Source organism: Pristiophorus japonicus, chromosome 7 (assembly GCF_044704955.1).
Source record: "Pristiophorus japonicus isolate sPriJap1 chromosome 7, sPriJap1.hap1, whole genome shotgun sequence".
NCBI lineage: Eukaryota > Metazoa > Chordata > Chondrichthyes > Pristiophoridae > Pristiophorus > Pristiophorus japonicus.
The window spans coordinates 56,247,892-56,263,843 of record NC_091983.1 but is presented as its reverse complement, the minus strand read 5'-3'; the positions used below and the strand labels follow the sequence as shown (position 1 = coordinate 56,263,843).

At 45.0% G+C, this 15,952-nt stretch overlaps 1 protein-coding gene across 5 annotated transcripts in view; it reads right to left on the bottom strand.

The window, feature by feature from the left end:
• Positions 1–13,781, bottom strand: part of LOC139267124 (kinase D-interacting substrate of 220 kDa-like) — a 225,306-nt gene extending 211,525 nt beyond the window's left edge. For 4 of the 5 annotated variants that reach the window (XM_070884962.1, XM_070884957.1, XM_070884960.1 and 1 more), the window contains exon 1: positions 13,662–13,781. The gene's annotated coding sequence lies outside the window, so the exon portion shown is untranslated. Of the gene's footprint in view, positions 1–13,314; positions 13,629–13,661 lie in introns of those variants that run through there. The other variant, XM_070884958.1, reaches the window with a different exon arrangement.
• Between the last annotated feature and the right edge of the window lie 2,171 nt (positions 13,782–15,952).

Here is a 15,952-nt window from a genome sequence, read left to right as displayed (position 1 = left end):
TCTGAAAAGGAGAGGAAGAGGTGAAAGCAGAAGTACAGGAAATAGAACGGACACGGTCGAGGACCATATTAACATGGTGGAGGGGAATCTTCAGTTGAGGAAAATGGAAGACATATCAGAGGCATTAAATGTGGAAGGTGGCATTGTCATCCCTGAAGTCACTCATCCCTGGTTTCATTTTGGTAAATCTCTTCTGTACCCTCTCCAAGGTCTAATTATAATAAATCTATCCAGCTCATTATTGTGAATACAAATCTTGCTCTCATCATCGGAAACCATTTTCTCACCATTGTATAAACACGCCATTAATCCTCGTGTCTCACACCCACTCTCCATTTCAGTAACACCAACAATAACCCCAAATTGGGGATAATCTGTTCCAAACTGGTCATTACTAGAAATCAGATTCCACTCCATATAGGTGACCTTTAATCCAACAAATTCTTAACAGCCTTGTGCTTTTTCCCACCCTCATTGGGGCAGGGACTGAAGATTGAATAGATTATGTCTGTGAAAGTGTGAAGAAGTGATCAGTTATTTGTATTGCAATATTATACCCGTTTGCCGTCATAGTTCAGTATCACTCAGGTTCTCCAACAAGGTGAGAGGGGTAGAATAAGGTGAATAAGCAGCTCAAAATTCATTCCTGCTTTTCAGGGAAATAACTCAAAATCCATCTTTAACTGTCACTGTGATGCCTTCTTTCCTGATTCAGTCCATTTCCCCCACCTCCAAGTAGTGCCTGCCTGATGTGAAAAACTTCAAGGACACTTCAAGTAACCAAAGCTCTTCAGAGTGGCAGGGAGCTGCTGCCACTCACACTGTTCAGGCCCTCAGACAGGGCAAGTTGAAGATGGACTGTGCTAGGGTTGAGTTAGAAAGGTTACAGCTCAGCTGTGACGGTCTATTCTCTAGACCATAGCTGAATATTCAATGACCAAAAGTTCTCAAGAATTTAATTATTGAACTGTAGGTTCTTGCAAGGATGCATTTATTTGTACTAACTAAATGACAGCAGTTTCTCTGATTGACTCTCCATTATCACATGACATATTGCTGATTGGTCCCCTTAGAACATAAGAATTAGGAACAGGAGTAGGCCATCTAGCCCCTCGAGTCTGCTCCGCCATTCAATAAGATCATGGCTGATCTGGTCGTGGACTCAGCTCCACTTACCCGCCCTCTCCCCGTAACCCTTAATTCCTTATTGGTTAAAAATCTATCTATCTTTGACTTGAAAACATTCAGTTGAGCTAGCCTCAACTGCTTCCTTGGGCAGAGAATTCCACAGATTCACAACCCTCTGGGAGAAGAAATTCTTTCTCAACTCGGTTTTAAATTGGCTCCTCCGTATTTTGAGGCTGTGCCCCCTAGTTCTACACTCCCTTACCAGTGGAAACAACCTCTCTGCCTCTATCTTGTCTATCCCTTTCATGATTTTAAATGTTTCTATAAGATCACCCCTCATCCTTCTGAACTCCAATGAGTAAAGACCCAGTCTACTCAATCTATCATCATAAGGTAACCCCCTCATTTCTGGAATCAGCCTAGTGAATCGTCTCTGTGCCCTTTCCAAAGCTAGTATATCCTTCCTTAAGTAAGGTGACCAAGACTGCACGCAGTACTCCAGGTGCGGCCTTACCAATACCTTATACAGTTGCAGCAAGACCTCCCTGCTTTTGTACTCCATCCCTCTCGCAATGAAGGCCAACATTCCATTCGCCTTCCTGATTACCTGCTGCACCTGCAAACTAACCTTTTGGGATTCATGCACAAGGACTCTTACATCCGGTCCAGGGTGTCCTTGGAGATGGAGCACGCGGTGTCCACCGGTACGCTCTCGCGGCCTTCCGCGAGAGGTGGGCACCGGAGGGACTGGAGTGCATCATCACGCCCGGCAACCAAATTTTAATTTGATTTTACGTTTTAAAGTTTAATTTGTTTTAATTGCCGGTGCTTTTAGTGTCCCCCTTCCCTTTTATAGGGGGCACTGGGGAAAATTGTGATTTTAGTGCCCAAAAAAAAAACCAAAAAAAAAAGAAAAACACAAAAAAAAAAAAAAAGGGGGGAAAAAAAGGGCCTTGAAAATGTCTGGAGTGTCACCCAGGTCGGGTGGCACCGTTTATTGTTTTTATGTTTTCACAGGTGAACTCAAAAGAGTTTCATGCACAAGGACTCTTACATCCGGTCCAGGGTGTCCTTGGAGATGGAGCACGCGGTGTCCACCGGTACGCTCTCGCGGCCTTCCGCGAGAGGTGGGCACCGGAGGGACTGGAGTGCATCATCATGCCCGGCAACCAAATTTTAATTTGATTTTACGTTTTAAAGTTTAATTTGTTTTAATTGCCGGTGCTTTTAGTGTCCCCCTTCCCTTTTATAGGGGGCACTGGGGAAAAATTGTGATTTTAGCGCCCAAAAAAAAACCCAAAAAAAAGAACAAAAATAAAACCCACAAAAAAAGGGAAAAAAAAGGGCCTTGTAAATGTCTGCTGTGTCATCCAGGGCGGGTGGCACGGTTTAATGTTTTTTGTTTTACAGATAAACTCAAAAAGAGTTTCATGCACAAGGACCCCCAGGTCCCTCTGCACCACAGCATGTTGTAATTTCTCCCCATTCAAATAATATTCCCTTTTACTGTTTTTTTTCCCCCAAGGTGGATGACCTCACACTTTCCGACATTGTATTCCATCTGCCAAACCATAGCCCATTCGCTTAACCTATCCAAATCTCCTTGCAGACTCTGAGTCCTCTACACAACCCGCTTTCCCACTAATCTTAGTGTCATCTGCAAATTTTGTTGCACTACACTCTGTCCCCTCTTCTAGGTCATCTATGTATATTGTAAACAGTTGTGGTCCCAGTACTGATCCCTGTGGCACACCACTAACCACTGATTTCCAACCGGAAAAGGACCCATTTATCCCGACTCTCTTCTTTCTGTTCGCCAGCCAATTCTCTATCCATGCTAATACATTTCCACTGACTCCGCGTACCTTTATCTTCTGCAGTAACCTTTTGTGTGGCACCTTATCAAATGCCTTTTGGAAATCTAAATACACCACATCCATCGGTACACCTCTATCCACCATGCTTGTTATATCCTCAAAGAATTCCAGTAAGTTAGTTAAACATGATTTTCCTTTCATGAATCCATGTTGCGTCTGCTTGATTGCACTATTCCTATCTAGATGTCCCGCTATTTCTTCCTTAATGACAGTTTCAAGCATTTTCCCCACTACAGATGTTAAACTAACCGGCCGATAGTTACCTGCCTTTTGCCTGCCCCCTTTTTTAAACAGAGGCGTTACATTAGCTGCTTTCCAATCCGCTGGTACCTCCCCAGAGTCCAGAGAATTTTGGTAGATTATAATAAATGCATCTGCTATAACTTCCGCCATCTCTTTTAATACCCTGGGATGCATTTCATCAGGACCAGGGGACTTGTCTACCTTCAGTCCCATTAGCCTGTCCAGCACTACCCCCCTAGTGATAGTGATTGTCTCAAGGTCCTCCCTTCCCACATTCCTGTGGCCTGCAAATTTTGGCATTGTTTTTGTGTCTTCCACTGTGAAGACGGGAAGAAAAATAATTGTTTAAGGTCTCAGCCATTTCCACATTTCCCATTATTAAATCCCCTTTTCATCTTCTAAGGGACCAACATTTACTTTAGTCACTCTTTTCCGTTTTATATATCTGTAAAAGCTTTTACTATCTGTTTTTATGTTTTGCGCAAGTTTACCTTCGTAATCTATCTTCCCTTTCTTTATTGCTTTTTTTAGTCATTCTTTGCTGTTGCTTAAAATTTTCCCAATCCTCTAGTATCCCACTAACCTTGGCCACCTTATACGCATTGGTCTTTGATTTGATACTTTCCTTTATTTCCTTGGTTATCCACGGCTAGTTATCCCTTCTCTTGCTGCCCTTCTTTTTCACTGGAATATATTTTTGTTGAGCACTATGAAAGAGCTCCTTAAAAATCCTCCACTGTTCCTCAATTGTGCCACCGTTTAGTCCTTGTTTCCAGTCTACTTTAGCCAACTCTGCCCTCATCCCACTGTAGTCCCCTTTGTTTAAGCATAGTACGCTCGTTTCTGACACAACTTCCTCATCCTGTATTACAAATTCAACCATATTGTGATCACTCATTCCGAGAGGATCTTTTACTAGGAGATCGTTTATTTTTCCTGTCTCATTGCACAGGACCAGATCCAAAATGGCTTGCTCCCTTGTAGGTTCTGTTACATACTGTTCTAAGAAACAATCCCGTGTGCATTCTATGAATTCCTCCTCCAGGCTACCCCGTGCGATTTGGTTTGACCAATCTATATGTAGGTTAAAATCCCCCATGACTACTGCCGTTCCTTTTTCACATGCCTCCATTATTCCCTTGATTATTGCCCGCCCCACCGTGAAGTTATTATTTGGGGGCCTATAAACTATGCCAACCAGTGACTTTTTCCCCTTACTATCTCTAATCTCCACCCACAATGATTCAACATTTTGTTCATTGGAGCAAATATCATCCCTCACAACTGCCCTGATACCATCTTTTATTAACAGAGCTACCCCACCTCCTTTCCCTTCTTGCCTATCTTTCTGAATCGTCAGATACCCCTGTATGTTTAATTCCCAGTCTTGGCCACCTTGCAACCATGTTTCTGTAATGGCCACCAAATCATACCCATTTGTAATGATTTGTGCCGTCAACTCATTTACTTTATTTCGAATGCTGCATGCATTTTGGTAGAGTGTTTTCATCCTAGTTTTTAAACCATGATTTTTAGTTTTGACCCCTCCTGCAGCCCTTTTATATTCAGTGGCCCTTTTTGTTTCTTGCCTTTGGTTTCTCTGCCCTCCACTTTTACTCATCTCTTTTCTGTCTTTTGTTTTTGTCTCCTTTTTGTTTCCCTCTGTCTCACTGTATTGGTTCCCATCCCCCTGCCATATTAGTTTAACTCCTCCCCAACAGCACTAGCAAACACTCCCCCTAGGACATTGGTTCCGGTCCTGCCCAAGTGCAGACCGTCCGGTTTGTACTGGTCCCACCTCCCCCAGAACCTGTTCCAATGCCCCACGAATTTGAATCCCTCCCTGTTGCACCACTGCTCAAGAAGTGAATAGTGACAGTGTTGTGACTTCTGGATTTCATCCACCCCAATGAGGTCTCTTGTAACACACGCACCGAGCTTGCACACACCAGGGGGTTGGAAGAACGTTATCAGTCTTCCCCGTGGTCCCTCCAGTGTCTCCCTCTCTTTCCTCCCCCCTCCCCCCCAGTGTCTCTCTCCTCAAGGAGCACTTTACGGTGCCACTTGACTCTTCATTCAAACTGCCACTGAGAAAGGAACTGGTCCTATCTGCCACCTCTGTCCCGGCCTGGTCGGAGGCTCGGCTGCACAACGTGGGCAATTGAAATACATCATGGCCCCACCTCCAGTTTCGGGCGGGAGGAGGACGCAGGCGGAGAAGGATGAGGAAAGGGTTAGGACAAATAGTCACCCCGTTTGTGCAATAGTAAACCAATTGAATATCTGATTAGAAAGTCAGTTAATTTCAGAATCTTCAAATTAAGGTCACAAATCAATTTTTTGTAGTTACAATTTCCAGAACTTGACATATACCAACAAACTGAAAGTGTGACAAGACAGCCCACATGCCAAGTATCCAATCTCAATTGCTCTTTGTGGAGGGGACAGTAAAGATTTTTTTAAATAAATAGACAAGTAAGTATCAGCCTTTCATGCCTCACATTGAACAACTGAAATAACACCAATCACAGATCCCCAAGAATGGGTTCCCTGCCTGCCCTCTTGGCTAAAGATTTGCTTAATATGTGGTGCAACCTAAATTAAAATGGAGCAAATAACTCAAAAGCGGTTTCTTAAAAAAGATTAAACACTTAATAGATCATCTGATTAGATCATCTAACAGTTGCAGTGGATAATGGAGAAGGCTCTCCTAGAGTCTGGTGCCTGGGTTTGAATCTGGTCCAGACCAGAAGGATAAAATAAATCATACAGTCGATGCTTTTCTGTGGTTGGAGTTAAAAGTAACTGTTAAAAAGTGCCTTTGTTACCGATATAAAAGTCTCATATTGTGCTGGCACTGAGGGTGCTGAAATCTGATCCTTAGTCTGCATTTACACTATAATTATAGCATCAGTGTAAAACTAGTTTTGCTTCTTATGAATGTGTAAACTTCTGTATAGATCAAGAACCTAGGGCCAGCCTGATTCAAACAAAGCACAGACTTTCCAGTTCACTCTGAAGTCAGGTAGGTCCTACTCTGGAATTACACATCTTCTTGGCATCAGTTGAAAGTGTGGTGTAAATGCAGCCTGGGTGGCAGAAATGAAACGTGTACCATTCCCAAATATGGGCATCCCACACTTTAGTCAGCACAAAATCCACAAAAAATATCCATAAGAGATTTGTAAATTAGATTTCCATAATTAGACACTACAGTCAGCAGCAAACAAGGCCCAGCTGCATTGGAAGATGCAGGAAGCAGAGTATACCAGACCAGGAGAGCAACCAAAGTAATTAATGTACAGTCAGCAGAGGAGTGGGCAATTAGATGTTTGATGTATGTTAGGCACAGATTTTAAGTACAAACCATTCAATGGTTGTGCCAAGTACATCTGGACACCTGTTCCAAAAGGATGGGGACACCTGCTGAAGTATTGTTTAAAAAAAAAATCAATGGGTTGAAACTGACCATCAATTACAACAAATTAGTTTGCAGGGAAAAATACAAATAGGTGGTCACTATTTATCGCAGCTCTAGCTCTTCGGGGGGGAGGGGCGGGGAAGGAGGGGAAGAGAGGTTCTTCCAAACCTCTTTACACCCACACCCGATTTCTTAGAAAGCTTGGTGCATGTGTTACAAGGGACATCGTTGGAGTGGATGAAATCCAGAAGTCACAACAATGTCGCTATCCACTTCATACCCAATAAACCTGTTAACAATCCACACACAATGCCCCATCTATGGCAGCTGGGGGGGCGGGGTAAGGTCATGCACTTGCGCTGTTGTAAGGGACTTCGGCTAGCGGAGACAACACTTGCGCTGGTGTAAGGGACTTCAGCTGGGGGAGAGTTGCATTTGTGCTGGGGTAAGGCACATCAGCTGGAACTTTGTGGCTTTTGGTGAGATCTCTCCTCTGAGGCTTCTGAAGTCAAAATGGATCGAATTACAAATTGGAAAATCAGTCAGAACTTGGGCTGGGTGGTTCCAATTACACATTCCAGAGGAACTTCAGAGTGTGGCTTATCCTCCAAGGGGACCAATCAGAAATAGGTTGTTATATTGGAGAGCCAATCAAGGTGGCCATTTTGGCAGTACAAATAGACACATCCTTCTTAAATCATTAAGTTCTAACGCTTTAGTTTGTACTGAAAATTACTGTTTAACGTCCCTTAAATTTGTATTGAATTGCATCTAACAAAGTATCAAACTGCAACATTTTCCAGTTTACAAAACATGGAGATGGTAGTACAAACAAAAATAGAAGTAATTATCAGCTGAAGCACAGTGGATTCAAACCAAAATATTGATGTGTTGATTAAAATATTTCATTTTAAAAACTGTTCTGGCAAACAAAGGCAGACCACACGAGTATTAACTCCCCCGTTGGTTTCGGTGGTAACTGAGCTGCACAGACCAGAAAGCTCTTGGGCACAATCCCCAATCTTTACTGAGTTAGCAGTAGCAATGCAGCAATTGGCTAAGGGAGGGAAAAACAAATCAGTCAGAACTCCCATTCCTGAATGCAACCCCAACTGGAAACTGCACAAGTGGGTGGATCAGAATCATCTGTAATTCCATTACCCCCACCCACCCAATATCCTGACATACGAATACCTATTTGAGCAAATTAACACAGGAAACTGACATATGGATCTAAACCTCAGCATAAAAAGACAAGAAATAACACACACACACACACAAATAGTACTCTAACCCATAATTACTATAAAATACTATTTTATACTTACCATACTGGGCCACTTTCCAATTTACCTTTGCTGGCAACACAAATACCAGTATTGCCTATCAAGCTCAAACACAAACAGATGAAAGAACATGATTTTTTTTTAATTCACAAATGACAACAGAAGGCAGGATGATATGCCATTTCTTTCCAGAAACTTCTCTTTTTGGATAATTTTTTTAAACCACTTGTTCAATGATTTATTTAAATTCTCGCACATTTGTTTGTTCTCATTATTTCTTGCCACCAGTCCTGTTTTAAGTCACTCTCATCCCACATTGGGTAGACTTTTTAAAAAATTACATTTATTTTCCATGTCCCTTTTTCGTCCAATATTCTACCTGCTCAACAGCACCAATCACTCTCCAGTACTTATCCCAAATGGTCACTCATCATGTGGCTCATTGAATGTCATCAGGCTATTTGACTGTAGGAGACAGAAGAGTCAAGTCCAATCCTGTCCTCACTGAACATTAACGCATTCTAGCAAAAGGTGGCAATCGGGAGAGGGACCTTAAATAAATTTTCCTTCCCCAATTAAGGGGTGCTGAAGCCAGCTTGGCTGACATCAGTTAACGCAACACAGATCAAAGATCAAATCTAAAATCCTCAAAATTGATGTCACTCAATTATTCACTATCTTAACAAGCTGAGTCTACATTCTAGTCAAGTTGACTCACTGATCAGTCTTAAACCACAAGGCAAGAGCAAATAATGTGGTGAAAGCAATTAATTCTCAAATGAGAGAGTGATCAACACAGAACCCTCATCAAAAAACAATTAAGATAAAAACCACAGAACAGGCAGCTTAAAAATTCAGTCACCTGTGCTCCCCGTCGTGTATAAAGCAGAAGTATGAAGGCAGGATTGACCTATAAGCACCTTCAACCCAGCTTACAGGGGGAGTTGCCTTGTTTCCTTTATGTGCTCCGTATTGACATTGGGAGTTTTGGTGCACACGAGCAAAGACAACATGGCCAATCAGTTCAAACTGCCTGGGTCTGGAGGATTAAAAAGTGCTAGCGAGAAGGAAGAACTGAAGGAAATCCTTATTAGGCAGGAAATTGTGTTAGGGAAATTGATGAGATTGAAGGCCGATAAATCCCCAGGGCCTGATAGTCTGCATCCCAGAGTACTTAAGGAAGTGGCCCTAGAAATAATGAACGCATTGGTGTCATTTTCCAACAGTCTGTCGACTCTGGGTCAGTTCCTATGAACTGGAGGGTAGCTAAAGTAACCCCACTTTTTAAAAAAAGGAGGGAGAGAAAACAGGGAATTATAGACTGGTTAGCCTGACATCAGTAATGGGGGAAAATGTTGGAATCAATTATTAAAGATGAAATAACAGCGCATTTGGAAAGCAGTGACAGGATTTTATTTGTGGGGAAAGTTGGCCTTATGCCCAGAAATGGGACGCAACCTTCTTTTACAGGTACACCAGCGCCAGAATAGTAGATGCCAGCACCCCAGAATTGTGGAATCTTTCAACTGAGCTTCAGTGCCAAAAGAATCACTAGATGCTGAAAAAACAGCACCCAATGCTGGGCAAAATTAGGGCCAATGGTCCACAAACCAGGCAAAAACTTGACTGACTGACTGACTGACCAACTGACTGGTAATTGCTAGAGTCGATCAGCCTGCCGAGCTACCTCGTTAACCCAGGTGCATAAGTGAAGGTCTACTTCAATGCAGATAAAAAGGATAGAATCCACTTTTGCAACACTGCATTGTTTTCAGGGCTGCAGACCTTAGCAACATTCAATCAGAGCAATTTAGCGGAGTCAATGGCATTGAAATCCACACACCTGTCAGAGCAGATTTTATACATAATTATTATACAGAATTTAGACATACATTCCATAATGAATCGGATAGGGAAAAAAGGCCATCTTAGCAAGCTCCCAATGTTCATAACTGTAGTAGACACACAGGTGGGCACATCAGGAACAAAGTAACAATACAGAGAATCAAAAATGTTGGAGGGGAAGACAATGGCAGACCAAGCCAGGCAATAGATGAGGATGCAGAGAAGCAGAGCAAGCCAGGAAGAAAAAGGTTGAGATGGCAAATCTTAGTGTGGAGAGTTTATACATTTAGTATATGGCAGCATGGATTTTTAGTTGGAAGGGTTGCTTGGAATTATTATTCAGTAGCTATGCCTTATGGATCCACCCACCTGCTCCAAAAGTGTGGACGTATCTGGCATAAAGTATGCTAAAACTACCTGAAGTATCCAAATTCTGTTGCTCTGTTTTGACAGAAATAGAACTTTTGGCAATAGGAACAGGTCATCAATGTTTAGTGTCAGCTGTGGCTCAGTGGGTGGCACCCTTGCCTCTGAGTCACAAAGTTGTGGGTTCAAGTCCCATTTAAGAGACTTAAGTACAAAAATCTAGGCTGACACCAGTGCAGTACTGAGGGAGTGTGCTACACTATCAGAGGTGCTGTCTTTCAGATGAGACATTAAAACAGAGGCCATCTGCTCTCTCAGGTGGACATAAAAGATCACATGACACTATTCTGAAGAGGAGCTGGGGAGTTATCCCCGATGTCCTGGCTAATATTCATCCCTCAAACAACAAACACAGATTATCTGCCCATTACTACATTGCTGTTTGAGAGAGCTTGCTTTGCACAAATTGGCTGTCGCGTTTCCTACATTATAACAGTGACTACACTTCAAAAGTACTTTGTTGGTTGCAAAGCACTTTGGGACATCCGGTGATCGTAAAATCCCACTGACACCTGAGAGATCCTGGCCAAAGATCGCCCTAGGTGGAGGTGGTGCATCCGGGGGGGGGGGGGGGGGCTGAGCATCTCGAGTCTCATCGCCGCGAGCTTGCAGAAATTAAGCGCAGGCAGCGGAAATTGTGTGCGGCAAACCTGTCCCACCCACCCATTCAATGACTATCTGTCCCACCTGTGACAGGGACTGTGGCTCTCGTATTGCACTGTTCAGCCACCTAAGGACCCATTTTAATAGTGGAAGCAAGTCTTCCTCAATTCCGAAGGACTGCCTATGATGATGATCGTAAAAGGCACTATATAAATGTAAGACTTTTCTTTTTTCCCCCTTAAATAATGTACACTAAAAAATATCTAATAGCTTGACCATTTTAAAATACATTATTCATCCACAAGATAACACCAATCATAAACAATTTACAGATTAACTTTCAAAATACACTGAATTTAGAATGTACAGAGTAACTTACATTTACATAGAGTCATTAGTACAATGAAATGTCCCAAAGCACTGCACAAAGGAATGGACCAAAGAAGGCAGTGTGTGTGAGGGAAGAGTCCATCTTTCTTACACTTATCTGTGAAGTGCTTTGGGGCTTCAAATTAAATGTGCTATATAAATACACAAAGAGATAGTGTTTAAGGAGGTTTTTGAAGATGTACCATGCAGAGGAGTTTAGGAAACAAATTCCAGAGAGCTGATGGCTGATCGAGCAGGGGACAGGAGGAAATCTTACTCTCGAGCAGAGTTGGAAGGGCAGTGGATGAAAGCTGGTACACAGGGTTGTGAATCTGTGGAATTCTCTGCCCAACGAAGCAGTTGAGGCTAGCTCATTGAATGTTTTCAAGTCAAAGATAGATAGATTTTTAACCAATAAGGGAATTAAGGGTTACGGGGAGAGGGCGGGTAAGTGGAGCTGAGTCCACAACCAGATCAGCCATGATCTTATCGAATGGCGGAGCAGGCTCGAGGGGCTAGATGGCCTACTCCTGTTCCTAATTCTTATGTTCTTATGGGAATGGGTCAGTGTGTGGCAAGACCATGTAGGCATTTGCAATGACAAAAAGTTCTCTACCCAATTAAGGCAATGCTATCAAGTGCAATACTGGAATTCCTTAACACTACTTTTAGTTCACCACATTCATTTGGAACTAGCCTTACATTCTGAAACTATTTGCGACAACTAAATTTCCCATCCCCCAATCATCGCCATTTGATAATCCATCAATCTTCATGCATCTAAACTCACCACAGACCATGAAATGAAAAGCAATAAAAATATTATTGTTCTTCATCCACGTATGACATGCATCTATGGAAAATCCAGTTTTATTACTAGTTTCTTATGAAACAAATATAAACCTGGCACAGATGTGACAGGCTCCTTCTGTGCTGTAACCATTCTAGGATTCTAAATTGTGAGGACACTATTCCTAAACAGAAACCACATCCAATATCTTTCCAAAAAGAGCATCCATCATAGTTATCCAATGGGCAAACACAACTCGATTATATACTAAGTCCTTGATGTGCATTCCACACCAGACCACTACATCCACAATTACACTAAAATCACCCTTTTCAAGATGGTTCAAGAGAAGAATCTGCAGCTTCACAAACACAACTGCCTATTTTGAATCGATTCCTCAGGTTGCCCAGACAGAAAAAAAAGAACATATGAACATAAGAAATAGGAACAGGAGTAGGCCATTTGGCCCTTCGAGCCTGCTCTGCCATTCAATAAGATCATGGACTCAGCTCCACTTCCCCGCCCACTCCCCATAACCCCGTATCATTTAAGCAACTGTCTACTTCTGTCTTAATTTATTCAATGTCTCAGCTTCCACAGCTCTCTGAGGCAGCGAATTCCACAGATTTACAACCCTCAGAAGAAATTTCTCCTCATCTGTTTTAAATGGACGGCCCCTTATTCTAAGATCATGCCCTCTAGTTCTCGTCTCCCCCATCAGTGGAAACATCCTCTCTGCATCCACCTTGTCAAGCCCCCTCATGATTTGATACATTTCGTTAAGATCACCTCTCATTCTTCTGAATTCCAATGAGTAGAGGTCCAACCTACTCAACCTTTCCTCATAAGTCAACCCCCTCATTCCCGGAATCAACAGAGAACCTTCTCTGAACTGCCTCCAAAGCAAGTATATCCTTTTGTAAATATAGAAACCAAAACTGCACGCAGTATTCCAGGTATGGCCTCACCAATACCTTGTATAGCTGTAGCAAGACTTCCCTGCTTTTATACTCCATCCCCTTTGCAATAAAAGGACAATATACCAAGATAGCAATCAGATTTGCGTTTATGGTTGAAAGAACCAGCTGGAATTCCTTTGTTTGTTCTCAGAAAGGATGGATTATACTCAATTTATTTACTTAGAAAAAAAATGAATGACACTCCTTTAAAAAGGATCGGATTCCCTATAATCATTTATTCCAAAAGGAGGTAATTACACCAAAAACGAGTGAAAGCAAATAGAGCAAATCATATGTCAAATATGTAACAATTAGAGGAGTTGTCAGGTACATAATTAGGTGGATGCACCTGCTGCTGATTTCTCACCAGGTTGCAGAAGCATCCGCTCATCAACCAGTCCACAGTCTGCACACCGCTGAATGGAGCGGCTGATCCGGGAATCCAGCGCGCCCGCCCGCCTCGAGCCGAACCCTGGGTCCGTTGCACGTCACAATAAGCCGCGAGCCGAACCCCGGGTCCGCTGCACGTCACAATGAGCCGCGCTGCTATTCAAATCGGCACAACAACGGCAGCCGCTCGGAGCGACGGTTCCTTTCAAAATATATCGGCGGAGGGGAAGGGCTCGCCCCACCAACGGCAGCCATCGGCCAACCGGCTTCGCCAAAACAAGACGTTAGCCTTTCACCCTTCTCAAAAGGCTCCGGTTTACTCACCCACTTTCAACCGCGCCTCCTCACGGTAAACCCCGATGTTATTTATTTGTTCTCTGTTTTTGTCACTGCAGTACCACTTCTCATCATGCGGCCATTTTACCTGGACCTGGCACCGGTCACGTGACCGCCGCCTGACGTCACGGACCGCCCAACTGGGAGCGCATGCCGCAGATAGCCGGAGCAGGGAGTGCGGGGACAATAGAAATCTTGCAAATTAAACCGTGTGTCACAACAATCTGCAAACGACCCAAACATGTTTAAGAAAACCGAAAAAATCAACTCAAAATTTTGTTTCAAGGGGTGATGAAGCACTCCAGTCCCTCCGGTGCCCACCTGGCGCAGAAAGCCTGGAGCGTACCGGTAGACACCGCGTGCTTCAACTCCAGGGACGCCCTGGTTTGAATGTAGCTGCAGGTTCAATACAGCCTCTCCCCACAGTGAGCGCAGACACAAGACAGCCCCTCCCCACAGTGAGCACAAACACAATACAGCCCCTCCCCACAGTGAGCGCAGACACAAGACAGCCCCTCCCCACAGTGAACCCGGACACAATACAGCCCCTCCCCACAGTGAACCCGGACACAATACAGCCCCTCCCCACAGTGAGCGGGGAAACAATACAGCCCCTCCCCAGTGAACCCGGACACAATACAGCCCCTCCCCACAGTGAACCCGGACACAATACAGCCCCTCCCCACAGTGAACCAGGACACGATACATCCCCTCCCCACAGTGAACCCGGACACAATTCAGCCCCTCCCCACAGTGAACCCGGACACAATACAGCCCCTCCCCGCAGTGAACACGGACACAATACAGCCCCTCCCCACAGTGAACACGGACACAATACAGCCCCTCCACACAGTGAAGCCTGACACAATACAGCCCCTCCTCACAGTGAACCCGGACACAATACAGCCCCTCCCCACAGTGAACCCGGACACAATACAGCCCCTCCCCACAGTGAGCGCAGACACAATACAGCCCCTCCCCACAGTGAGCGCAGACACAATACAGCCACTCCCCACAGTGAGTGCAGACACAATACAGCCCTTCCCCGCAGTGAGTGCGGACACAATACAGCACCTCCCCACAGTGAGCCCCTCCCCACAATGAGTGCAGACACAATACAGCCCCTCCCCACAGTGAACCCGGACGCAATACAGCCCCTCCCCACAGTGAGTGCAGACACAATACAGCCTCTCCCCACATTAAACCGGGCACAATACAGCCTCTCCCCATAGTGAGCGCAGACACAATACAGCCTCTCCCCACAGTGAACCCGGACACAATACAGTCCCTCCCCACAGTGAGGCAGACACAATACAGCCTCTCCCCACAGTGAGCGCAGACACACTACAGCCCCTCCCCACAGTGATCGCAGACACAAAACAGCCCCTCCCCACAGTGAGCCCGGACACAATACAGCCTCTCCCCACAGTGAGCGCAGACACAATACAGCCCCTCCCCACAGTGAGCTCAGACACAATACAGCCCCTCCCCACAGTGAGTGCGGACACAATACAGCCCCTCCCCACAGTGAACCCGGACACAATACAACACCTCCCCACAGTGAATCCGGACACAATACAGCCACTCCCCACATTGTCCGGACGCAATACAGCCCCTCCTCACAGTGAACCCGGACACAATACAGCCCCACCCCACAGTGAACCCGGACACAATACAGCCCCTCCCCACAATGAACCCGGACACAATACAGCCCCTCCCCACAGTGAGCGCAGACACAATACAGCCTCTCCCCACAGTGAGTGCAGACACAATACAGCCGCTCCCCGCAGTGAGTGCAGACACAATACAGCCCCTCCCCACAGTGAATGCGGACACAATACAGCCCCTCCACACAGTGACCGCGGACATAATACAGCCCCTCCCCACAGTGAACCCGGACACAATACAGCCCCTCCCCACAGTGAACCCGGACACAATACAGCCCCTCCCCACAGTGACCGCGTACACAATACAGCCTCTCCCCACAGTGAGTGCAGACACAATACAGCCCCTCCCCACAGTGAACCCGGACACAATACAGACCCTCCCCACATTAAACCGGACACAATACAGCCCCACTTAACAGTGAACCCGGACACAACACAGCCCCTCCCCACAGTGACCGCGGACATAATACAGCCCCTCCCCACAGTGAACCCGGACACAATACAGCCCCACCCCACAGTGAACCCGGACACAATACAGCCCCTCCCCACAGTAAACCCGGACACAATACAGCCCCTCCCCACAGTGACCGCGGACACAATACAGCCCCTCCC